Source organism: Anoplolepis gracilipes, chromosome 3 (assembly GCF_047496725.1).
Source record: "Anoplolepis gracilipes chromosome 3, ASM4749672v1, whole genome shotgun sequence".
In the NCBI taxonomy this organism is placed as follows: Eukaryota; Metazoa; Arthropoda; class Insecta; order Hymenoptera; family Formicidae; genus Anoplolepis; species Anoplolepis gracilipes.
Window position 1 is genome coordinate 7,234,779 of NC_132972.1, and position 27,334 is coordinate 7,262,112.

The 27,334-nt window shown below is 26.9% G+C and overlaps 2 protein-coding genes across 2 annotated transcripts in view; both read right to left on the reverse strand.

Moving 5' to 3' along the window:
- Window positions 1–27,334, reverse strand: part of Nca (neurocalcin homolog) — a 157,437-nt gene that overhangs the window by 113,706 nt on the left and 16,397 nt on the right. The window lies entirely within an intron of this gene.
- Window positions 1–27,334, reverse strand: part of LOC140663661 (neuronal calcium sensor 2) — a 131,380-nt gene that overhangs the window by 87,907 nt on the left and 16,139 nt on the right. Inside the window, exon 2 of the mRNA XM_072887971.1 lies at window positions 1,543–1,581. The gene's annotated coding sequence lies outside the window, so the exon portion shown is untranslated. The remainder of the gene's footprint in view (window positions 1–1,542; window positions 1,582–27,334) is intronic.

A 27,334-nucleotide genomic window follows, 5' to 3' on the forward strand; every position in this document is an offset into this window, starting at 1 on the left:
AAGATCTTCTAAATTTAATGTGTTTAATCAAAACTCTTCGCAAGTTTCAAGTTTAAAAACTTACAATTACTTCAATAAATACTAAAAAGAAAGAGAGAGAGAGAGAGAAAGAGAGAGAAAGAGAGAGAGAGAGAGAGAAAGAGAGAGAAAGAGAGAGAGAGAGAGAAAGAGAGAGAAAGAGAGAGAGAGAGAGAGAGTTAATTAATTAAAAAAATATTTAAATATTATTACGTGAAAAGAATGTATATAAAAATTTTATATTTATTCCAACGTCTCTTTGAAACACATTTGAATGATTTAAATGCAAGCATTTATACTAAAATCATTAATTAAAAAATTGTAAAAGATTAAGTCTTGACTTTCTATTATAATAAAATACAGTTTCACCACAGATATTGTATAAAATTTTCATAAAGTTTTGAAAAATATGTGTGCATATATGTGGACAATTGTTCTATCACTTTCTTTTTTAATTTTTTTATAAACACTTAAATCCTATAAGCATTCACTTTTCAAATTTATTATTAAAGTACGAACTAAACTAAAAATAAATTAATTTTTCTAAACTCATTAATATAAGATTTATTATTAATCTCATTTATTATCTCAAAAGTATTATGTCAGTAGTTTGTCAAAAGTTTCAAAATTAATAATGAGATTAATCAAGTTTCATTTCGTTTAAGAAACAAAAGATCTTATACTAATTTTAAAAATTAATTTAAAAAAAATATTCTTAAATGATTTATGCATCTATCATTATTTATATAAATATTGTATTATATATCATACTTTTCATATCTATTATATACTTTTGATAGAATAAGTATAAAAAATATAAACTATTAGTAAGTGTGTGATAGAAAGAAATTAACTTTGTAGAACTAACTCATACACTGATGTTAATCTGCCTTAATAATAAAATATTTTAATAATAAAAAAATTTCTTTCTAAATGAGATTAGAAGAAATATTATGCACTATCAATATCAACAATTTTTCAATATTTGCATTATTAATTTATATTACAATGACACGATTCTATTGTGTGCAGAAAATAATTTATGTTAGACAGCAATAGAATATTTTAGGCAACATTTAATTTAAATTTATCAAAAGCGTTAAAATATCTCTACAAAATTGAAAAAAATAAGGAATTATTGTTCAAGTTTTGACATTCTTTATTGAATATACAAATAATCGCATATGAATAAATGGATGTACTAATAAATCAATTACCACACATAGCACGATCGTGTCATTATTTATTTGATTGCACAACAATTCATCGTTATCTATTTCTTTTAACAGGCCACGTCGCAGCAGTTGGTGACGAAACTGCGTTTCGAAACCCCACGTCAAAGAGTGATGCAATGTGACGTGAACCTGGAAACCGTCGGCCGCGCGAACGCGTTGCAAAAGTTATGTAGCACGTCCGACATGGCGACTATTGCGGAAATACACGTTCCTGAAAATTTCATCCAACGCGTCGCCGCGGCAACGATGCGCGCGACCGACGTTTTGAAAAATTCAATTTGCACTTTACCTTTCTTGATATTTTGCACCGTGACACCACGACATCCTCCTGAAACAAACAAATCAGTACTTCATGAAAGAAAAGTTGACAAAATTCATTCTAAGACCTTGATTTTATTCTATTTCTCGAATATACATGTAAACGTTAATCCGTTTACATTCACTTTCAAAAAAATGTTTATTTGTTGAATAATGCACATGTATTTAAGATATCCATTCACTTCATGCTATAATCATCTAACAACAATTTAACTATACATATAAAAGTATTTCAATGATAAAATATAAAAATAAAATTTTAAAAATAAAACACTTAATAAAGGAATAAAAAACATGTATAAAAAAATATAAAAATATTCAGAAAATCGTTTCTAAATAAATGGATGTGCTAAATATATGTGTAAACATATTTTCTTTTAAACATATAATTCAGGTCCCAGACTTAAAACATGTGTATTCGGAAAAATATTTCTAATAAACGAATATACTAACTATATGTGTAAACGTGTTTTTCTTTATACATATAGCGAGTCCTAATTTATTCCTTTGGCAAAAATAAATTTCTTTGTCTTATAAATTCACTCAAGATACGGATAAATTCTTGGATGTGTAAAATCTTTTTTTCTCTAGCTTTTTTATTTATTTAACACACACACATACATGTGTAACATATTTTACAAGTTATATTATTATAATCATAAAAATTAAATCTTTAAGAGTGTTAAAAATTAATAACTTTAAAATTAATAACTTTAAAAATTAATAACTTTAAAATTTATTAATTAATTATAAAACTTTCTACAACTTGATAAAATATTAAATATAAACTTCGGTAATATTATTAATTTATTCAAATTTCGACTATATAAGTCTAATAACTAAGAATTTTTAGCTTTTTCGTCATTTTTAAAGATTAATAACATATTTCTGTTTCATATAACTTGTCTGATATGAATATGTATATAGTCTCGTAAAAGGATTAGTTTGTGACAGAATGATTAGATTTATTCATCGAATCTATTCGTCTCTCTTTTTCGGTAACACGATATGAATGGGATTTTATCAGCGAGTTATCCCATCTACACTTTTATATATAGTATTGCCTGACTAACGCAGATTCATTGCACACTCAAAAAAAGGGAAAAAACGGATATTCCTAAAAATCCATTTTTTAAAAACGTTATCAACCTGCATTACCTTTCAGAATCAAATTTTTAAAAATGTATTATTAATTTATATTACTAACATTCTAATTATTTTAATTGATAATAAAATTCAGGAAAAAATTCAAAAATTTGAAAAATAATAAACTCGTCTAAATCAAATTTAACAAACAATTACGTATATATTTCGTGCGTGTATGGATTTTCCAATATATCCTGTAATATGTATTAACAAGCAATGAAAAAGAGAGAGAGAGAGGGGGGGGGGAAAGAGGAAGAGTCCTCCCGCAGCTCAATGCAAAATGCTTGTGCTTCATCAGACGAATAATTTAATAGATAAATCAGAGATTACAGAACGGTGATCCCCTAAATTTCACCACATTGCGTAGTGCTCATCGGATACCGGAAATGTGCGCAACCATTTTCGCGGCAAAAGCGAACTACATTGATTCCGGTAGATTATCCGACATTTATGCACGTTTCGCGGTAATCGACGGGGCCGTGATACTCGTTATTCGCCTATTTATCCTACTACTGTCGATTGAAACACTATCATGACCACCATTCTACAGTACATATGTCTAGTGATACAGTACATACACATTTAACGATGATGATGTCGTCAAGATTTCGATTATCGAAACAAATTGCCTTGTTATCAACCGCTCTCACGCACACACATACACAAAATATAGAAATTTTCCACGAAATTTTTAACATGTAATTAATGTCGTATATATGTTTCCATGTCAAAAAGCTCGATTAAAAGCTAAAAATAAACATTATTATTATATTGTACTTCAAATAAATCACATGTTCATATCGGTATAAATTTTCATCAAATATTTAGATAAATATGTTATTAAAAACTTTGCAAAAAAAAAAGAGAAAAATAAAAATTGTATAATATTGATATAAATATTTAAAAATTGCAGAAATCTAAAATAAAGAAGAGTGCATCATGATGTATAGCTAATTTCCCTTCAATATGAGATTTATTTCGTTTTTATTAATTTATATTTAAATATTTATTTCACGGTAATAAAATATTTTATTACATGCGTCACGATACAATTATATATACATATCTTGATACATGTATTTTAAAATTAATGCACGTGCGCGCTGTTCTCATAGTTTCAAAGTATTGCGAGTTATTGGTGAGAACGCGGCAAAAGTTCGTACTAAAAAATGATAAGTCGGCTTTTATATGCGCCGCAGGAGCAACTACTATGACGTGTATACGATGAATGAGCAGATACCCGAGCGTCGTGATGAAAGGATAAATTCACTTAAAACCTCATCCATTATACCGCTTTCTTCTACGAGCACTCGTGTTTTCCAGTTATTTAAAAACCGGGAATCCATTTCGCGCGCTGTGTAGTTCACCCCACATTTCTGCGGTTTCGCAATAATCTCCGCAGTTTCGCAAGCCATACTCGTTATTTTTCCTTTGTACAAAAAAAGCTGTAATACTTTCTAGGATGAATACGCGCGTTCCGATATTATTACGTTTCTCTGTCGCGAGAGGGAGAATCGAATTCTACTAAATGAATAATACTTATGTTGCTGTTCGTTCAGTTTATTAATCTAATAGAATTTAACTTTCTTAAGTTGTATCAAAAGCAGTTCCTATATATGTCGTTTGAATGCATAAAGTATTTCAGAGTTAAATAAAATGAGCATAATTATACAAAATTCTCAAAAGTATATATTCAGTTAATATTCAAGTCTAAATTTTGAATCAACATTTAAATGTTAAATATGAAATAGTAAGATCAAACATTGTTTGATAATGAATCTTCAATAAATATATATTAAATATTTTGTTTTTAAAAAATAAAATTTAGTTTCTCTTAAAAAGCGTTAGTTTTTTTTTTACATTTCAACATAAAATACCAATATCTCTGAAGTATTTCGATTACATAGAAAGGGATTTTCGCTGATGACCGTTATGAAAAAACTGAATACGAAACAACAACATTTCAAGTACCTCACTGCCCATTGTTTGTGTTGTATTCTATGAGAGATAGAGCGACATATTCATACGTCAACAAGGAAGAACGTATATTTCCTAAAATGTAGCGTTAATTTTACCTTCGCGGAATAGCAGTTTACAATTCCGTAAAATGTATTTCACGTTGAGAATTATAAAAATATAAGTGAAAATTGTAAGAAAATTTTATCTGAACATATATATTTTGCTAGAAACCTTCGAATATTTTCTTGTTTTCCACACAATTTTCTTTCTTAAATAATATAAAATAGTCGATAAAATTATTGCATGAATTTTTAATGATAATAGTGAATATTATGTATACTTTATCTATGTCCATGAGTAAATGCTGATACTATTAAGCCCAACGTGCGCCAATTATACGGCGTAGCGGCAATAATTATTGCCAGCAACGCATTAGGAAGTAATAGCCAGAGGCAATATGTCATTTGGTCAATATTTATCCTTGATGTACATGATGGTCACTTCCACATGTGCGTTTGTATTGATCTGCAATACTTGTTAAATAAAGTTTATTCGTCATGTAAACTTTTCTCTCTAACGACAGCAAAAATATAACAAAAAATTACAGAATATAGAGCGATAACTGATTGACTTAAATTAATCTCATCAGATAAATATCGATAGTGTTTATAATTTTATATGTATAAGCCAACAATTTTGGAAATCATTGAAATAAAAATGCTTCACACTCTAAAAATATAATTTTATATATAAATATACATTAGTAATTAAAAAAAAATCATAATTTTTTCTTTGTTACTATAATTATCACTATAAAATTAAACTAGCCTTTAAAAAATTAAATTATTATTTTAGTTTTAAAAAATTTATGTAAGTCGTGCGATAAATCACAATATTATCAAACATAAAAACACAAGAGATATACGAAAAATAAAATAAATAATAATTTATTATTACTTATTTTAATTTATATTATCTATAAATTTTACAAAATCTTTCAAAGAGAAATATATAATAAAAAATATCAATAGATAGGAATGCGAAGTTCCTCCAAATATACGTATACAGCTATCCTAAAAGCAGAATGCGGCAGCAGGAAATTTCAAGATTCTACGATCTAACGATAACCAACCAACAGGTCTCCCGTTTTCCTCGACCGCACGCTTGTCCAAAGCTCGGCGACCCTCTATAAATCGTGGTCTGGCAAATGGAACTCCCTGAGAAATGCGTTAGGAACGCCGGTGACCGCGGCCGAAGGGAAGCAGCCTTTGTGTCGCGTCCACCGGCTGACTTGTGTCGTCGATTACTACTCGTCTCTCTCAACGTCTTCTATTTCACAAAACACTTCCAGTAATTACGTATTAAGGTTTATTCAACTATTCAAACATATTCCGTCGATATCTTAAATTGTTAAGAACATCGGTTGCAATTATTGCAACATCAGATAGATGCAATTCATTAGATAACCAAGTAGATATTAAAGTTAATTAATTATTTTTCCAAGATTTCTAAATAGATTCTAAATAGATTCAATTCATTCGTATATATATGTTATTATATTTACAATATTTTAATTTTTAAAATGATTCTAAATTATGGGCATAAAAAGAAAATGTACAAAACGATTTTGAAATTTATTGCTTTGAAACATGGTTCCTTTTTTCCTCTTTATTTTATTCTTTTCATCGTATTTTACGCTCTACATTTATCAAGATATCTCGCGCAGCTTTAATAAATTTTATGCAAATAACGATTTAACAGAAGACTGATAAGTGAAATATTGCGGTTTCTTTTATTTTGCTCAATCCAACTTGTTCATGAACCATCGACAGTTTACGCCGACGAAAGCCTGAAGTAAGTACTTCATGTATCTATTGCGAGATATCTATACCACGAGATGTTTCCTAGGTGCAAAAAAAAAAAATTTCCTTCAGTTTCCGCGCAACCGCATCTCGAATTCGTTTTCCCTTTGTCATTTTTTCATTACTCTGGATCGTAAAAACAAGAATGAACACTCTCGACCAACTTTATGCGAATAATTAAAGTTGAAGCAGAATCGCTCATCATGGTTTTATCGATCCTTTCACTGCCATACCTAAGACGAATAACAAAATTTAGTAGCTGTAGAACTTGACGGCGCAGAAACTTTAATCTGGCAACGACATACTTCATTACAAATATTATTGTTGTGCCAATGCGATCAAATCTTCCATTCTCATAAAAACTGTTGTTATTTAAGTATATTGCTCAAATGATCGATATATGTATGGCGTGTCTATGCATTTAAAGATGGATAATATTCAATATAAAAGTTGCTTCAAATATTATACAGTTCAAGCTATAATAAATGTAAAATAAAAAAAATGAATAATTATTTCAATATTATTTTAATAAACTAATAAAAACTTAAAGTACTAAATCTTTTTCATAATCATTAATGAGATAAAATATATTTAAGAAATATATTTTTTAAATTTTATGCTATTAATAATTATGAAAAAGACTTTATTACTTTAAGTTTTTATTAGTTACATTTTAACGTAGCAAAAAAATATTTTTTTCTTCAATTCATCCGAATAATGAAATTAAAATGCAGGTTATTTTAATAGGATTTTAAAAGTTGACAATGAGAGAAAAGATTACAACTAACCAATATTTCGGTGAGGATAAGTTAAGCTTTCAGGAAATAATTGCACGATAAGCGAAAATACTATGTAGTAAATTATAAAGATTGTGTATCCACCCCCCCCCCATCCGAGGATGCTAGTAACTCGGCAAATGTTGGTCGAGTTTAAATTAGCTTCGTTAATTAAACTTCGAACTCGATTTCGATGATGGAGCGAGACGGATGAACGGGACCAGTGACAAATTGTCTTTTCGCTCGCCAATAATTAGTTAATCAATAACGATAGGTAATTTACTTCAGGATTCAGAACCGCTAATCAGCCCTACAAATTCTATTTCACTTCGTGTGGTGTTAAATAGCGATTCGACCTCTAAAGTTATTACTTGACACATAGAATTAATTTGCTCGAACTCGAACCTTGACTCACCCGATATTATTGCGAAATTTCTCGTCGATATATTCTCCTAATCTGAGAGGAAGGAAGGGAGAAAGCGGACAAACTACGAGAATTCTATTCCAAAGTTAGCTCGCCCCTTTGATCGGACGAATCTCATTCTAATTTTCCAGCGAGATCCACTAAATATAAAATAAACATGTAATAATTAAGTCATGTTAATAATTTATTTATTTACTACAATTGAAAAAAAAATTAATTTTTTACTGCTATTTTACATAAAATTCTCAATTTCCTTATAAAAAGGCAGCAAATAAAAGAAAATATCGATAAATTAGACTGGATAATTGTCTATTTTTATGAGAAATAATTGATAAAAGAATATGGTATATTTTTTATAAATATAAAATTTTTGTTTTTGTTACAGTAACTATGATTTTCATGTTTTTGTATTTTGTATATATATGTGGAAAGCGATATTTTAATAAACATTTTTTAATATTTTATTCGGCCATTATACGGAATTATAGGTGCGTTACACTTAATTTTTCGCGATACATAAATTTTTTTTTTTTTTCAAAAATATTTCACTATTATTATCAAATGCTTTACATGCACGAAAAAAAACATACTCAATATAAGTTAAATTTATCGTAAGCAATTTTATTAGAGAGATATAATTTAAATAATTCAAGTCAGCTTTCTTATCGTAATCCACTTTAAAGTTATATTAATCGTATTACTTGTTTCTAAGAGGCTTACATTAATCATTTAGAAATGCAACGCAATTTCTACATGTTAAATGGTAATGTACAGACTGTCCTCGCCGAAACATCCAGAAGACAAGTTAGCACTAGTCTCCATAGTTTCGGGTTAGATCCGGCTTGAATTTGGATCTAGAGATCAAACTATGTACAACAGTGATTCTGATGTTAAGTAGGTTTAAAACTGTATACCTGAAGATACACAAGAAATATCTGCAATATTTTACTAGATAATAACTTTCTCAAAAAGTAATAACTTATTCAATTTAATAATTTTTTCAAGATTTACATGATTTCTCAAAACTATGTTTGTTGCCTTAACCATAATGTTACCGTTTACTTTAACCCGTTGTTATTCTCGTGCTATATTTAGTATACTTCATTGAAAATAAAATGCATAAAATGCGAGAATAGAAGAAGGCAAGAATGCAAATGCAACGTTAGCATATGCTTATAACGCTGCATTTAAATATGCATATTTGCAATTCCGCGAATAAATTTGCAAATAGATGTAAAGATGATACAATAAAGCTGTGAATATATCTATTTCAGTTATTTTTATTTATTTATATCTTCTTACTTTTTATATGCATATATATACATATATATATATTCAAGACATAATTTCAATCGCATCTCAAATTGAGAATAAATGATCATACCTTATAAAGTTTAGCTTATCATTATATATCATAGTTTATTTCTTATGGCACGAGATATCAGACAAATGTCTTTAATATTAGAATTTAGATAAAAAAGGAAGATATCATCAAGATTTCTCGACAACAATTCTCTTCAAATGTTAATAATAATCGGATCAGTATGGGACAGGAGCCATTATTATAACAATTTAGATACTCGTCACGCGTTCCAAATTTTACTAAATAAGATGAGATTGCTAGAGGCAAGGGTGGCTTTATTGGATTTAAATTCCTTCATTTATATGTTAATCGCGGAGAATCTCGGCGTACCGAGATTCTCGAGGTCTCTGGGATCTCGAAGACTGGTCCGCCGATATAAACAGTCGACTTATGTTTATTGTTCCATCACTCCATAAAAAAGTTATGTGCGAGCGAAAATCGCTACAAGCGGGTGAACAGAATTTTGCGTGAGAGATTGATGCATTTAACATAACTCACTCTGGCCATCAAGGGCACATGCCTCAGGAAATCCGATTGAAAAACACGTTTTTAAAGGCGTTCATTTTAAAGGACTAGATTTTAGGTCATCATGACTCTGTGTGGCCCGACGATAAAACGTTCGCTCACAGACCTTTCGGTCGTTTTTTATTCTGGACTCAATGCCAAAGTTCGTCAAAAACAAGTATTTCGCTAATTTTCAGATACGTTAAATCAGATATAAGTTTTATGTGTCAACAATAAAAAACTAAATTTCTTATTATTACGTATCAAAATTAATTAATAATCTTTGATTACTACAATTGCAAGATCATAATTTCTAACATTTCCTTATCTACAGCAATATTTTACACTAATTTTATAATCAAAGTGAAATATAAATTGTAATCGCAAAGAAAGAATATGGTGCCTAGTGTAATTGTAATTTTTTGTGTATATTGGCCTTCAGTTTGTTTATATATAAAGAAAAAAATTACAGTTATATATACCAGACAATATATAAGATATAAACATGTATGATAGACTAGAGCAATATAGAATAAATGCGAAGAACATATAATAAATGTAAAAAAAATTTTTTTAAATTAAAAAAAAATTTTCTTTAATTTTTTTTTAATTTTTGAAAAATGAATAAGATTAAATAATATGGACAAATAGTATTCTATTATTATCTGACAAGATATAAATATTTCTTATCAAATTACACTTTATTTATTTCATTTTAAAAATTGTTTCTATAACATCCTATAGTTTATATTTAGATTCTGTATTTTAAATTAGAAATTTTTCATATATCTAATCAATCGTTTTACAATTCGTTTCATGGAGTATTAAAATTTAACTGACAATGAATCAAACCGCAATAAAAATGTAGACTCAATAATAGATATTGCTATATATAATATATATATATAAATTTGCAATAATTAAAAACATAAATAAAAGTAAAAAGCACACACAATCTACAGTACAAATATACATTACAATAATATTTATTAATAAAATAAAATTTCATTATTATTATTATTATTTTGTTACAATTTTAAATTGTAAATTTAAAAATATAAAATATAAAATTTTGTAAACCAAAATTAATGAACGAGAAAAATATCTATTTTTACTTTACACATACAATACGTCACACATATGTCTCAAAACTATTTTATTTTTTTTTAAGCATATGTTTGATTTATAAATTTCTCTGTATTTATTCTTCCAAAAAAATTTGTAACATAATGTGAAAAGGCTAACTTTTATCAAATATATATTTAATCAAATATAAATATAAATATAAAAAAAATATAAAATAAAATTCTAATGTTAGAAAAGGAACTAATTCAATTTCCTGACTTTCTTTCCGTAATTACCGTAATGGATTAACCGAACTGTAACCAGTTTAAGTGAACATCGCTTCATGTGTACGCACAGAATAAGAAATTGTATTATTTTTATATCCGAGAGCAACAGAGAGTATTGAGAATGATGGGGAAGAAACCGCCTTGTTAATCAAGTGCAATGTCAAACAGGGAGCCTAATTTCACGGCAATAACCGAGGCAACGGGGGAATCATACGCACACGGAATCAAGTAAATTGCCGTGAAAATAAATTTCCGTTAGAAGAGAGTGTCCCATTGCGGCTTGGGATTTATTGCGAGCTGTACCATCCTTCTTATTCGATTTTTCTGCGGATATAAACGCGTTAAGAGCAGGAAGCACGTTGGTTCGATTGTGCGCATCAAGAAAATAAATTGCTCGGCTACGTCAGATACGTCGACAAATATCACGCGCTTGTAAACGATCGATTTCCTGCGATCAGTACGTCCTATTAAGTCTAGAACAGAATATTTCTACGACGTTTAGGATCCGATCAAGTTTTCGCAAACATTATGCAAACGTAAGTATAAATGTCATCAAATTATTCACTGATTTTCACTGAATTTTATTTCTTCAACTCTTTATATGAATAATTGTGGTACAGATAAAAAAAATTTCGCAAAGATAAATACCCGTGAAAATAGATCATAAGTCAAAATATTTATTTGCTTAATATAAATCAAATATATTGCTTCATATACTGTGATAGCAGAAAATTAACATAAAAACATATAAAGAACCGAGAAATATAATATAATATCAGAAATTCTATTTCCTCTATACATTTTATTGAAGATAAAATGTTATATTTGATTATAATGTTACTTAACATTTTATTGTATGATTTACTAATATATGCTTCATTTTTGTAGATTATAAGTTCAGATAATTATTTAATTTAAATATGAAAATGTATTTTAAGTGAAACATCTCGAATTTATTCTATAAAGATGTTATAAATAAAGTAATAATAAAGCAATAATAATCTAATTTTATTAATAAAATTGCTCTTGTTTTGTAAATTAAATATAATAAAATATAAAAATAACTGGAATACGGATATTAACATACAGATAATTTTTTAGCATTATAGATTCAAAAGTATGGTGTAAAATAACATTTTACATTGAGATTTTTTTCCTAGTACAATTTATACATGTATGCATCCTTTTTTGTAAAATATACTCAAATGTCAGTTAAATTTCATAAAGGTATCATATTAAAAACATCTTACAAAAACAAATAAACCCATATCAAATAAAAAAAATAAATAAAAGTAGTATCGCATATCAGTCATTGCTTTCTGTTGTTTATAGACAAAGATTTTTCAAATGTATTATTTCTATAATAATATTTTATAACAGTTATTGTTATACAATTTGTATACTATTCCTATATGGCCTTCATGAAATATCTCTCTGGCCTATTTTATTAATAGTTTCCAATATAGGCTTTTATTAATTAACAATATTAATGAAATTAACAATATTAATGAAATACCTTTTATTAAAGAAAGCAATAAATTAATTGTATTTGCTATACATTAATCGCAGATGTAATTGCATTTGCTAGACATATAAGCACGAACATGCGAATTTACTTTATCAAATTATGCAAAATTAATGCAAATTGTAAATTATGTTATGATCAGTGGATATTTTTTGAACGTAGTAAGTAACGACGGAAAATTATATATCGTTTAACTTTGTACAAAAAAAAAATCATAAGTATTATTAATTCCGTAAACAAATCGTATCTCATCTCTTTCTATATAATATCAATTTATATTATATAATATTTTCCGTGTGCATCATTATTTGCCGCAAAAAATGCATACAACACTGCACTTATATTACATTAAGTATGCGTAGTCAGATGATTAATGACTTCAAGACTGCAATAAACTATGGATCGCTACTTTAATAAAATGTTTCGAAACTAGTAAGAACAAAAAAAACATATTCTATATTCATTAAGTAAACATCAACATTAGCATATACAATAATATCATCGACAGAATTGAAATTTAAGAAAAATTCAAAATAATCTACATATATCTATAATACGACGATGATAAAATAAAATAATGCTTTTCTTATGTCAATCTTAAAAATCTTCGAAGTTTTAAAACTTTGATATTAAAAGACAACAAGTTTTTATGAAATATATTGAAAAAAACAGGAGTCAAATATTTTTATTATTTGTATCTTTAATTACAGATTTTTATAAACTAAAAACATACATTTATATAAAATGTAGAATTATTAGAAATTTTACAATTAAAAACACATATTAGCAGTATCAAATAAATTAATTGCATAAAAAAAATAATACAGTAATGAAATTATAACTCTCAAATTATAATTTCAAAGTTATAATTTCATTACTGTATTATTTTTTTTATGCAATTAATTTATTTGATACTGCTAATATGTGTTTTTAATTGTAAAATTTCTAATAATTCTACATTTTATATAAATGTATGTTTTTAGTTTATAAAAATCTGTAATTAAAGATACAAATAATAAAAATATTTGACTCCTGTTTTTTTCAATATATTTCATAAAAACTTGTTGTCTTTTAATATCAAAGTTTTAAAACTTCGAAGATTTTTAAGATTGACATAAGAAAAGCATTTGCCAGAAAATTGATTTTATCTTCAACCACATCTTTCGTTTCCCATATCATATATCTTTAGCATTAAAAATATTCGTATATAAGAGAATAAATAATTCCTGATATAAAATTTAAAAAATATTCTAATATAATAAAAAATATCGATATAAAAAGCTTAAGACATGATTGATTATTTCATTATATGTTTAAAACATATACCAAAATAAAAAGATATTTTAAACACTATTTATAATATAAGATATATCATGGTATGCGCGTAATTTTTAAGAATTTGTGTTATTGCTAACAATTATTGTTTTATTAAAATTCTATATGTATTAAAGTTATATTAAAATTTTATATGTGTGTGTGTGTGTGTGTGTGTGTATGTACGTTTCATTTATCTAAAAGTTCTTCAACTCAATTATCTAATTGTAGCTCAAAATATCTAAGATCATAATCGAAGTAAGGGTAATATATTTTAAGATAAAATAGCAATTTACTCTAAGTTGTATAAGAACTTCTTCCTTCCGTAAGTAAAGTTTATTCACTTATTGGTTACTCATGAATCAATATACATATTATATCACGTACAAACTTCGATAGTTGCCTTTATGAATGTGCTTTTCATCAATAACATAAAAAAGATACTCTCTGGCAAGTAAAAACAACAAGAAAAATTAAGAAAATCAGAAAAGATATAACGATAATTTATCAAGATATCTATTCAAAGACTTAATCATTCTGGACCGATCGTTCAAAAGATAAATGCCTAATATTATCTGATTCCGATGATATTCTCATGAAACATTGATTGCTATTAATCGAAGTATGTACATTTCTAACAATTTGATGTATCGTTCAGATACTATGCAGCCTCTAATAATATTCTCCTACATATATCGAGACATCGTTCGATTTAATTAAGTCTTAAGATTATCCGACCACTAATAAAGTACGGATTATAGATTATAGTTGTGCTTATGACATACATTATGAATTGCGATTTTCCACTATATAAAAAGATTTAAAAATTCTTTTCATTAATATCTTATGATCAATTTTTAATATCTAATCAATATAATATTTATTATTATATTTTTTAATTATAATTAATAGGCTTATAATTATTAATGTATTTTTTAATCTCTAATCAATATATGTATAATAATTATTAACCAAAAATAAGCAAATAATTAACTTGACAAATAATAAATTAAAAATTATAAATTACACATTTTGTGGTTGGCTCGCTATTATCCACTTTTCTGGACTTTTTGTTCTTCTCTTGATTGTTCTCTGTTAACTTTTCATGGCATTCACAATAAATAAAATATTAATTATACGATCGCGCACGTAGTTATCATTAGAAAATAACAATTACGGTACTTTATACAGTAATCTTGATATTAATCGTCCTCCACACGCACTTTTTGTTTTATACTATGACAAAAAGAACCAGCATAATTATAGAAAATTACAATTTCCACTCAACATTTACAAAAGTGCTAATAATCGTTAATCATCGGGCATAATCACATTTGATATTATTCCAATACTTGTAGCAATTATACTTCGTAAGATAATGCCATGACACAGAGCATCTCGCGATGTTTCTTACCCGTTTGACTTTACGCGAATAATAACATGATCAATATACGTAAACCACTCACCGCATGTCGTCGAATTTTTGTGACATTCACGCTGTTGTTTACATTCTGTGATAATGGCTGCATTCCAATATTCACTACCAGGACTGAAAATCTATAATTTACGTCACGTACACTATAGATTTTCAGTATTGGCAGTGAATATCGGAACGCAGCCCTTGTCATTCATGCGATGACATTTGAGACCACGCGCAAACCGCTTTGTATATGTGTCACAAATCTTTTAAAATATAACGGCGATAAAGTATTAAAAATTACCACATGTAATTATTCTCGATGATCACTAAAATTAGCAATTATTAATTACATATTATATATATTTATTTATTTATTTGCGTTATAAAATGAGAGTAAAATGGTCATCAAATGTGCACTATTCATTACAGAGATAGCATTGTAAGATGCGATAATTAATTAATCAAACAGATTGATAAGCTAACTGTAATAATCGTCGAGAATAATCATGTATTGCATCTCCTAATACTTGTTGCAATCGCATTTCGGTCGCGCGATTTTCCAGTGTCATGAGTTTGTATAATTGTGGTTCTCATGATCTTAGTATTGCTGTGTAAACTGCTGTGCGATTGTCGTATTCTGAATACGCGCACGATTAATTAATTGTGTTTCTGCGAGTAAATCTCGTGTGAGTGCTGTAAAGGAACAGTAAAAGACAAACAAAGAGAAATGGAAACCCGGAAAGATCGGGCGACAACGGAGCAAGTACGAAGCGAGTAATTTATAATTTTATTTTTCCATCATACAATTAACAATTCTTTGCAATACTAAATATATATCTAAAACAGAAATAACTCGCATCTCTCTTTTTTCTCTGTATCTCTAGTGATCAGCAAATTCGTCAATACAAGAATAATTGAAGAAACAGGTTGATTGTTCCGTCAATTCTGAATTCGTGTCTTAATATGAATAATGAAAATGACTTTACGCGAGCCATGCTTTTAAAAAATTTTAGAGATAAAGTCATTAAAAGAATCTGCGCATATGAATAACGAGAGCCATCCTTCTCATTCAAAAGTTTTAACGAGTATCACACTATACTCTTCTCTAGATGCACGATAGTCGTTTCTTGTAGAATGTGTACAAAGATATCTAAAAAAAGATGTAGCTAAAAAAAATGAAGCTATGACTTTTCAAGGCGCAAAAGAGTGTTAGTTCTACAAACTTCCATATATTATACTAGATTACTAGACTGTTAACACGTCCATGTCATATGGTGACAAATGAAGTCAGGGCTGAAGCAGCTATTTACAAATGAGTTGAATGTGAGTATATGTAAGTATACGTAGTGTATAAATGTAAAAAAGTAAGTATGTATTAGTGTACATATATGTATATATTTTACCTAATTGTAAATGGCTGCCCTGGCTTTATTTGTCACGTCACTATTAGCAGTTCTAAATGCTAAATCATCGTATAAAAATCATGATAAAAAAATAATTTTTGGAATATAATTTATTATTTATCGCGCACGCGATATTATTTACATTTACCAAACAAAATAATAGTTATTTTTTATATTTATATTTATTAAAGAGCAAGATATTTTATATTTTTTAGCAATTTTTATATATACTCATTAAAATTGTGAAACAAATAGAAAAAGAAAAGATATAAGATAAGAACTTTAATATACTATTAATAGCATGAATAAAAAAATAATAAAATACAAATATTTAAAAATTGCTCTATAAAAATGTAAAAATATTTATCAAAAGATTAAAAATTTATGAAAAAACATGAAAAAAAATTAAAAGGGTATGTATAAATGTGGAATAGATGCAAGTAAATAATCGAACTTATTCTAATTTATGAGCAGTTCGACGAAATTTCATTAACTAGAAAAAGAATAAAAACAAGATAAAGAATATCGATAGCTACTGCATTACTTTGAAAATTGGAGATTAAAGAGAGGTCGGAACTATTATATAGCTGACAACAGCATATATATGTATATTAAAACTTTTATCGACTTTCTACATATGAACGTATTACATACATGTATATAGAGACAACAATAATTATAACTCTACTTTATTCAACATATAGATACTTTCTAATCGCATTTTCTTAATTGCAAATATTTTAACAATGTTAAATTTTTTAAATTACAATTAAATTTAAAAAATATTTTAAAAATAAAAATAAATTAAAATTTTATATTTTATTTTTAGTATAACTAAATTTAATCTCCTTCTCAAAATATAATATGATGATTATAATGGATTATTATTTTTTAAATATAACCAACTAGGTAATTACTCTTTTGCTCAGTGTTCATATATATATATAAAATATCAAATATATTTAATATAAAACTTTTTTTGGATATTTACATAATAAATATACTTCATTTTTTTTACTTGTAATACACTTTTTTCTACTTTATATTGTTTAAATACATAATTATGTATAATTATTTTTAATTATTTAAAAAATCTGATAAAGAGAAATTATTATTCCAAGTTTAACAATGTTAAATCAATCTTCTCGAAATCATTTAAAAGCAGAATAAATAATTTGAATTTTCCTCAATTCCTCCGCAATACAGCAAAACAATGGAATCGATCGAATCAAGAACCTAATTAATCTGACAAATTAAATATATTCTGTCCTAATTGCACGAGAAGTTTATTCGGAAAGCTGATGTCGTGTAGAAAGGATATATCGGCAGTAAAGGAATGTATGCGATCATCATCGTCGGGGTCGGAAGGTTGTGCAAAGGCGACCGCCGGAAGCTGACGAAGCATAGCGGCAAGAGAAGGGAAAGAAAAAGAGATAGTGAACGAAGAGGCTGGGGAGGAAGAGGATCGGTAGAGCGCCGGCGTGAGGGCAGCGCCGCGACGCAATGCGGGCAGAACGACGATCACGACCGCGGGAGAAGAAAACGGTGGAAGGTGACGCGACGAGGGGTGAAAAGACGGTGGAAGGTGACGCGGAGAAAAACCCTCCTCGGAGGAGCCAACAGTCACGGTAATCTCATCGAAATAGAAACATAAGCCTCTTTTCTCTTTACCCGAGACCGCGCATCATCGAGGCAAATATATGTACACATCTGCGTGCATCGCTGTTTTTCTCGGAATTCTAACGCACCCTCATTATCTTCTAAATTTTTAAATCCATTTTTTCTCTTATAGCAATAACAAGACTTCTCGAGTTTATAAGCCTCAATAAACAAGGAGCTTTTTCTACAGCTTTTTCTTTACAGAAATAAATATATAAAGGGATTATTCGTCATTCCATTTAAAATGGACTCTTTTTTTTAACAAAACTAATTTAAAGAGTTTGGTTATTAAAATATTGAATGCTAAAGTTTCAATAGTTGAAAAATAATTATTTGTTTCAATATTTTCTTGACATATATATATAAATTTACTCTATATTTTATGATAAATTACTTTTTAGAAGAACAAGAGTACAATTTCTTATGCAGTCATATATGTATAAATATTATAATATGTAGAACTAAAATAAAATATAATATACTCTTTATAAAATCTCTAATAAATTGTAGCCAAAACATTAAAAGAAATTACTATTTCTCCTAACTTTTTAAAATGATATCCAATTTAAACTTTAAGTGAATCATTTCTTTTAAAGTATTTTAAACATTCGAAACTCACCAAAATTACGAAAAAATAATTTTAATTTTTCTTGCATAAATTGTAGATTTTTTAAAAATAAATTTTAAAATTTTAAAATATCAGTTTCAAATATCGTCATTATTTAGTAAATAAAATAAAGTAGAAATAAAAGTGAGAATTAAAAGTTTGATAAATAAAATAAATAAATGTATTTTTTTTTTAACATCAACGTATATAATTTTTAGATAAAATATTAGCCCTTCTCAAAAAGAATATAATTTTCTTTTCAGAGGATAAATTTTTTATCCGTAAAAAATGCTTGTTGTACAGAGTATACGCTTGTGATTTCCTCGATACTATTGTAGATAAAATAAATTGCGGTCAATTGCGAAAAATCGTAACAACAATATGTTATCCGATAAAAATTGCTGTTCGATCTAATAATGGCGCGATTGCAAATCGCTCCACCTATCCGTTCTACCGCTATAAATTGCAACAACACTTGCGTTCTGAACGCAAAATAAATTCATGTACAGTGCGATTCGCATTGTTAACATTTTCGAACGCGTTTCGTTCCATTATATGAAGATGTCAATTTCACGATCCGACGTGTACAAATTTTTCAATGTTACAGTTTACACAGTAAACTTGATGGGCTCGTAATTTTTCAAACATATTTTACTTCTCAAACTGAAATTCAGATGAGTAAAACAAGGATTTATATTTCACAGAGGCAAATACTATAATTATATATAATCCACAAAATTCGGATCTTATTTCCATTACCTAGTTTATCCAGAAAGAGAGAGAGAGTTAACATCTCATAATTATCACATTAATATGAATATTAATATTTACATAAAGATCATTTTAAGCAAAATTTTAAATAAAAAATATAAAAATTTTTTTTAAGTGCAGCTATTAAAATTTTGAATTAAAACTTTAATTCTCAAATTATCCAATTTTTTTGTGGATGTGATATTAATAAATTTCGTATATATTATGTAACTTCGTACATATATATCATGTAATCATAAATAAAACATGAATAAACAATAATATTGCAATAGAATAAATAAGAACTGTTGTGACAAAAAGTAAACACAGTTGTGGACAAATGCAGATATAAGTAACTTTGATATAAACCGGTAACAGCAATTATTATATAATACTTAGAATTGGATTAAACATTACTATTATGTTAATTATCATTATATTCTATGAACATAGGTACTCCAACTGCGAAGCAACACTATACATTTATATATTATCATTATTTACCCCAAATATAATCTATAATTACATTTTATAATTAAATTAATAATTACATTTTCCGGTTAAACTTAACACATTAATAGCTGAACTGAATCATTAACTGCTACATTGCTATAAAAAAAGAGATTCATAAAGCATATTAAAAAAAAGAAAAGAGATTAGTCCAAAATATAATTATATAAATGTGATTCACAAATAGCTCTCATCGACCTGACAGAAAATACTATTCTAATTCAAAATTCTGCCAAAAATTCATAAATTAGCAATCTCTGTGTCCACAACTCCAAAATAGTCTACATATTTATCATATCGATAATAGCAATCACACTTTATTCGCGTAAACCAATATTTTGGATCAAGAAAAAATCCGACAAATTCTGCCGGAAGTAAAAGATATATTTTGTAATATACAATTCCCAGATAAGCAATTCTTTTTCGATCGATAAGATTGTACCTGCAGCGTCGAACAGCGCACGTGCCAAGTTTTTTCTTTCGCTTGAGTCCAGGAAAACACGTATATATTTATCGTTGAGATGCGCAACGGAAGAAGGGAATAAAACATAGAATATTAAAGCAGAACTTTTAGATCGAAACATTATATCACCCGTTTTTGCGGATACAATCATCGAAAGCGCGTTAATAAATAATTAAAATCTCAATATATAAGTAATTAATATTATATTGTATTGCACTAACATTTATCTATTTATTCATTTATTTTATCATATACATATAGAGTAATTGTTGGTTGGTATTAATAAAATTATATATATCATTATATGATATCTTATATAAATCAACTCATATTCATCCATAGCTATGTGATTTACTTATTGTCACAACTAAAATTATTTTCTAATCTTAATTATATATATATACATATATATATATATATATATATATATATATATGTATATATATATATATATATATATATATAAATTTTAAATATAATTTTTATATTTTCCCCTATAATAAAAAAAGTTCCATATTTTTTACATAACAAAACATATTTATTTATAATTCTGTTAATTGAATAAAAAGCCAATAAAAATACAGTTAAATCATAATTTATATCATATGTAGATTATTAATTTGAAGCGAAAACAATCAATGACGTATATCAATGTAACTGAAAAAGAAATAGAGAGTGGAACATTTAAAATTATATACATATATAAATTTAGATACACATCAGAACATATATGGAAAGTGCATATTATATGCTCCGATATATACACAAATTTATGTGTCAAGGCATTAATAATTCTATTATATATACGTCATATATGTATACGTAAATACATCTCTCTCTCTCTCTCTCTCTCTCTCTCTCTCTCTCTCTCTCTCTGTCTCTTTTAAGCTACAGCACATCATTGATAATTTTCGCTTCAAATTAGTAATAGATCCAATATAAATTATATACGTTTATAATCTACTTACCCTTTTATTTTCAGCTAACAAAATAATGATAATCACAATACCGAAGTATTATTTGCACAATAGCAATTTATTTTATAATATAATTTCTGATGAAATAAATTATTTACCTATTATAAGTAACGCTCTCCCCAAATGCCTCATATCCATATGCGTCGTTTAAATGAACTGTACCACTATACTTATATAAATAAAATAAAATCTATATAAATGAAATGAAACGAAGATATATTAAATGCGCCATATTTACTGATGGTTTAAAATACTTTAAAACTAATTGCAAGAAAGGTACCGGTTTGCAGTACATAGCTCCATCTATCCATCTTCGACAAATTCGTTATCGTACGTCGAACATAACTGTCGGTGTGAGATTATTATAGCGGACTGTTTTACTCACTTAAAGTTACCTGCATTATCTACCACCCATAATGGTTGCGCGTAAATTCAACTATCGGGCTGTAGTAAATCGAAATATCGATCGTAGTCTCAGCATATTTTCTCCCGATAAACAAGGAATACACTTGTTCAAGTAGTATAAATAAAGTTCGAGCAATTTATTCGAAACAATTCTCATTTTTTATCATCTCCTTATTTTTTATATATAAAAATTATTAAAATATATCTCTTTAAAAATATATATTTTAATTAGTTTAAAGTAATAATTATAACAATAATTTTTTAAAACATTATTGTCACAAAGGACTATATATTTTAAAATTATTTTGTATCTAAAATTATTTAAAAAATCACAAATTTTTACCTCTAAGCACTTAGTGCATACCATTTGTACCTACGGTAGACCATTAGTAAAAGTATTCGATATTTAATAAAGTGTTAAGATTTAAATATTTAATTAAATTATTAAATTATTAAACATTTATAACAGAGTACATATTTCTCAAATTTAAGCACAATTAAATTTGATATTATTTAATTAAAAATTTGATTTAATATTGAAGAACATATCTTATAACAAATTCATTATCATTATTTAATTTTAATATATATGAATAATATCTACATTTAAAATCAATATAGATAATTGTAATAAAAAAATACATATATATATATATATATATATATATATATATATATATATATATATATACATATACGTATATATATTTTTTTATTGCAATTACCTATATTGATTTAAATCTAAAAACTTACAATTTTTTAAAATGCATTATATCGTTATAATGTAAAAGTTATAAATAGTAATAAATTAATAGAAAAAATTTAAAATATCCAAGCCGGTTTCTCCGACGTCAATTAACTTTAAGCTTGGTTTAATTTATATCTTGGTCTCTTTAGATAAGTTATTCTGAAGTCAAACGTTGGACAAACCGGTCTTATAAGTTATCTAACATCATATTAAAAGAATATGATCATTATACAAAAAATACATTGTATTAAAAAATAATTTCTTGAGAAAAAGTTCATATAATAGAAAAATAATCATATTACCATAAACTTCTGATGACATGTTCCGTACATATTAATGATGATAAATATCAGATATATAGTTTAGTCACGTTATTCTATAAAATATTGCAGTCCTTTATATGAGAAACGTATTGGCTATCTTTACTATTAAAGTTATAATGCCAAAGTGTCATCTTTAAAACTCAAACTTGAGTTTCGATTATTCATAAGATAATTAAAGATAAGATAAATAGAATGTTTTTCACAAGAAACAATAAAGAGAAGCTCGATCTTTAGAAATAATTAATTATCAGTTTCATCATAATGTCGATCAATTTCAAACATAATTAAACTTGCTCTTTATCTCCTTCTGTTCTCGTTCTAAGGAGACCTTTGGGAATCGGTTAAACTGAAATGAAAGTTACCCAAAGTCAGTGAAACCATCCGTAAAGTGCTCGTAATGAATGAGTACACATTCACGGTTAGACGCAAATAGATTTCCTTCTCAGATTATAAAGGAACGATGAGTTTAATGATTCATGATTATATTATAAAAAGAATTATATTTTTTATCAAATGTATAATTTAAAATATGCAAAATATACAAATTTTTAATAACTATAAAGCTAGCAGATAATGGTATTCATTAAAACTGATAAATCAACTGCTAATATTTTACGGTTAATACTTAAATCATGTAAATGAATCATTTTACATTTAAAAGTCATTTTTTTTCGTCATCATTAATATAATATTAACTAATTTTTCATAAAAAGAGAAATGTGTGTACATAAATTAGGTTAAAAAAGAGAAACCTAACAAAAAATAAACTGCTTATATATTGAATATTTATGTACTATATTTAAATTTATATAAAAAAAAATAATAAATAGAATAACTTTATGGGGTTTGTGATAGATTCTACTTGCTTGTCCGAGTTACAAAAATAGATTACCTGCATAAGGGTTAATAGTGTAAATACATACTCACTATATAACATTTATATAGCATTTAAGGCTATAAAGAAAGTATTTTTTAATTTATCTTTCTTATATAAATAAATTGTGAATTCAACTTATAAATTTAGATGGCTTAGTTATACAAATATATGAACTCCATGAAATAAAAATTCTTATTTCACAAAGAGTTATTAAAGCAATTAAAAACTTTAATAACTTTTCATATTTATCAGTTATTAATATTTATAGTCGAAATATGATTATATAAGTCTCATGCGTAGAATGCAATGTAAACATACTGTAATATTTATATTTCACACACTACTGCGAATAGGAACACTTATATACACATGTGCAACAATTCATAGCCATGCATAAACATTGACTAGATTTATGATTATAAAAAAATAGCATTTATTTGAATTAAAAAATAAAAAATGGCAAATCACATAAGCGTTAAAAAGTAGCATTCCATCTCCTTTAACATATTTTATGTAATTCTGAAATTTACGACAATCACAATTTTTTCCTGACTTTTTCTCCCCCTCCCCCCTGAGAAATATATAATAATTATATAATATATAGACATATATAAATGGGAAATTAATACAATCGCTATAGCGTCTACTTTATGGTTAATAATCACTATTTATGCAGAATATTTAAACGTATTTAACTTCATTATACAGATGAATATGCAGCTTTATATAATATACAGTATTAATCATCTTGTATCGCATTCTTTGCACACAAATAAGTTTTCCTGCGTCATCAGATAAGCCGGAAATCGTAAAATAATCGTTTAATTATGGACAACTAAAGAGCTTGTCGTAAAGTATTGACTTTTTAAAACAACGAAAAATAGTTTTAAACAAAACATTGTAATAATATAATTTGACACACTCTAATTGTTATATTTAAGTAACTTACCGAATACACACGTGCGTGCGTACGTACGCACATATACAGTGTTTGAAAATCACCAAAAAATAAACATAAATAACTTTTGAAGACAAAAATTGCAAAAAATTGTTATCTAATATAAAATGTATACAATTTATATATTAAATCTAATATATTATAAATTTATTAATTCAATCAGGTGTCAATCAGGTGTTAATCATGTGACTTATACGAGTCATTAATCGTATAGTCATTGATCATAGCAAGTCGCAGATAGCAAACATATCTTCAAATATTAAATATATTTGCTAATAGAAATGTTTTTCATGCAATTTTAATAACATAGTTGTCTTGGGCACATACAGATCGAAATCTGCTGCGTAAATTTCTAAAATAAATTGACGTTTCTTGCGCGCATAATTATAGCACGTGGCACCTATTTACGGCGTAGAATAGAATCGACATCGTAGAAGTGTCAACAAAGTCCTCAAACACATTAAATAAACTTTTTAATTATTATAAAAAAGCTTTAAATAAAGATTCCTTCGCGAATTCAAATGCGATATTTTTCTTCGTTCAATTTGGGTAAGAATTTTACTTCGACATAATTTTAGCTTAGAATTTAGACGTTACAATAATATCGAATATTGAGAAATGAATCATTTTAAAAAATGATTAGCATTTTCGCTGATGAAGCGAAATTTCACGAAACACAACGCTGTGTGTGATGTCAACTTTATATTTCATCTAAAACATCTTGCATATAATATATTAGCGTTCATTTTAAGTATTAAATATAAAAAGATATATTAAACAATTTATAATAAACGAAAATGCTTTCAATTGTAATTGCTTATTTCAAAACGTTGTATCTATTGAAGAATATATACTTCCTTATTCGATTTATATTTCTTTATTCGATTCAATAAAAAATTCTATATAAAAATATTATATTTTATAATGATATTTTTTCTTATTTTATTTTAACCATTTATTATTATTGTATTTTTCTTTTATTATTCTAATCACTAAGAAGTTTTAAAAAGTTAAGAAAGAATCTCTGTCGACTCGACACAAATAAAGAAAAAAAAAAGGAAATCGAAAATTACATAAACGACATAAATTGATTCAAGTATTAAACCACGACTCTTAATTAATGTGTTGGTGAGAAATTACTCTCGCCCGTTGAACGGCTCCAATCAATATAATCTGAAAACACAAACTGCCATTGTGTTCTTTCTCATTCACCTCATAATCTAGAATCCAAACAAATCATTACACAGTCATTTTTATGGCATGTGCGTTTAGAAATACGCTTCAATATAAAAACACAACGCACTTTGTACGTAATTAACCAACAGAGTTTCAGGTCAGTGCTTTAAGTATAGCGTAGATGTAATTAGGTTGATACGTCACCTCGATATAAAACATACTAGAGTGTATAAGAATTATCATTAAGCTTTGCGCCTCTACATTCTTATATTAATTTTAAACTACTTTTTTTTTTTACAAATTTAAATACATCTTTTTGTTATCTTTTCATATCAGGTTTAATATTAACTTAAATCATGTAATAAATTTTCTATTTATATTTATTATTCATTACTATATAAATATTCAACATTACTCTAAACAATGACACTGATAAATCTGAATTTTTTAGTGATTAGTTTCTATGAGATTATTTAAGATTTCCTATTGTTGCTTCTAAAAAACCATGTTCTCGATTATTTCTTACTTACTAAGTATTTTTTATACTTATATGGCAGCTACGTTTTGATCATGGGAAAGCTAAAGTGTCACGTGAGATTGTGCCGTTAAAAAAGGAATAACTGTAGAAATTAAACAAAAGGCATGCGTGATTGACCTTTTTTATCGAATCGCAAACCTTTCTATGGCTTATTATCGGCTATGCATACGTGAAAGCGAGGGTTAATATCAGGTTTGATGGTAATCGTGCCTGACAGACGACGCAGGTGCCGCCGTTTCTACATAACTACCGCATGGAAAATTAAGGCCGTTCCAAATTGGAACGATTTCTGCCAACGATTTCGAATGGAGTGGAACGTTGTTCGCGAGATTTACGGCCGAATTAATCTGAATAAAACTTTGATATTTGCCAAGTCAGAACACGTCGGCAGTTAATCCGGGCACTATTTTACAACGTTCCATTAAAGCTACTAATGCGATTACCGACATCTCATGCAAATATTTATTCTCATATATACGACTTTTTTTAGTGTGTATCATTATTAATCTTCGCGAAATAAACTAACATTAATGTTTTGTTCGATAAGCTCGAAATATAAATATGATAACAATTAAAAAGATATATACAAATATGTACAAAAATGTAATATTGTATATATATATATATGTTGAACTCTTTCATAAATGTACACATGTCACACACACTAAGAAAATTCGCAATTCATCCACTTCAACAGAAAGTATCTTTGCATTATGCTTGACGA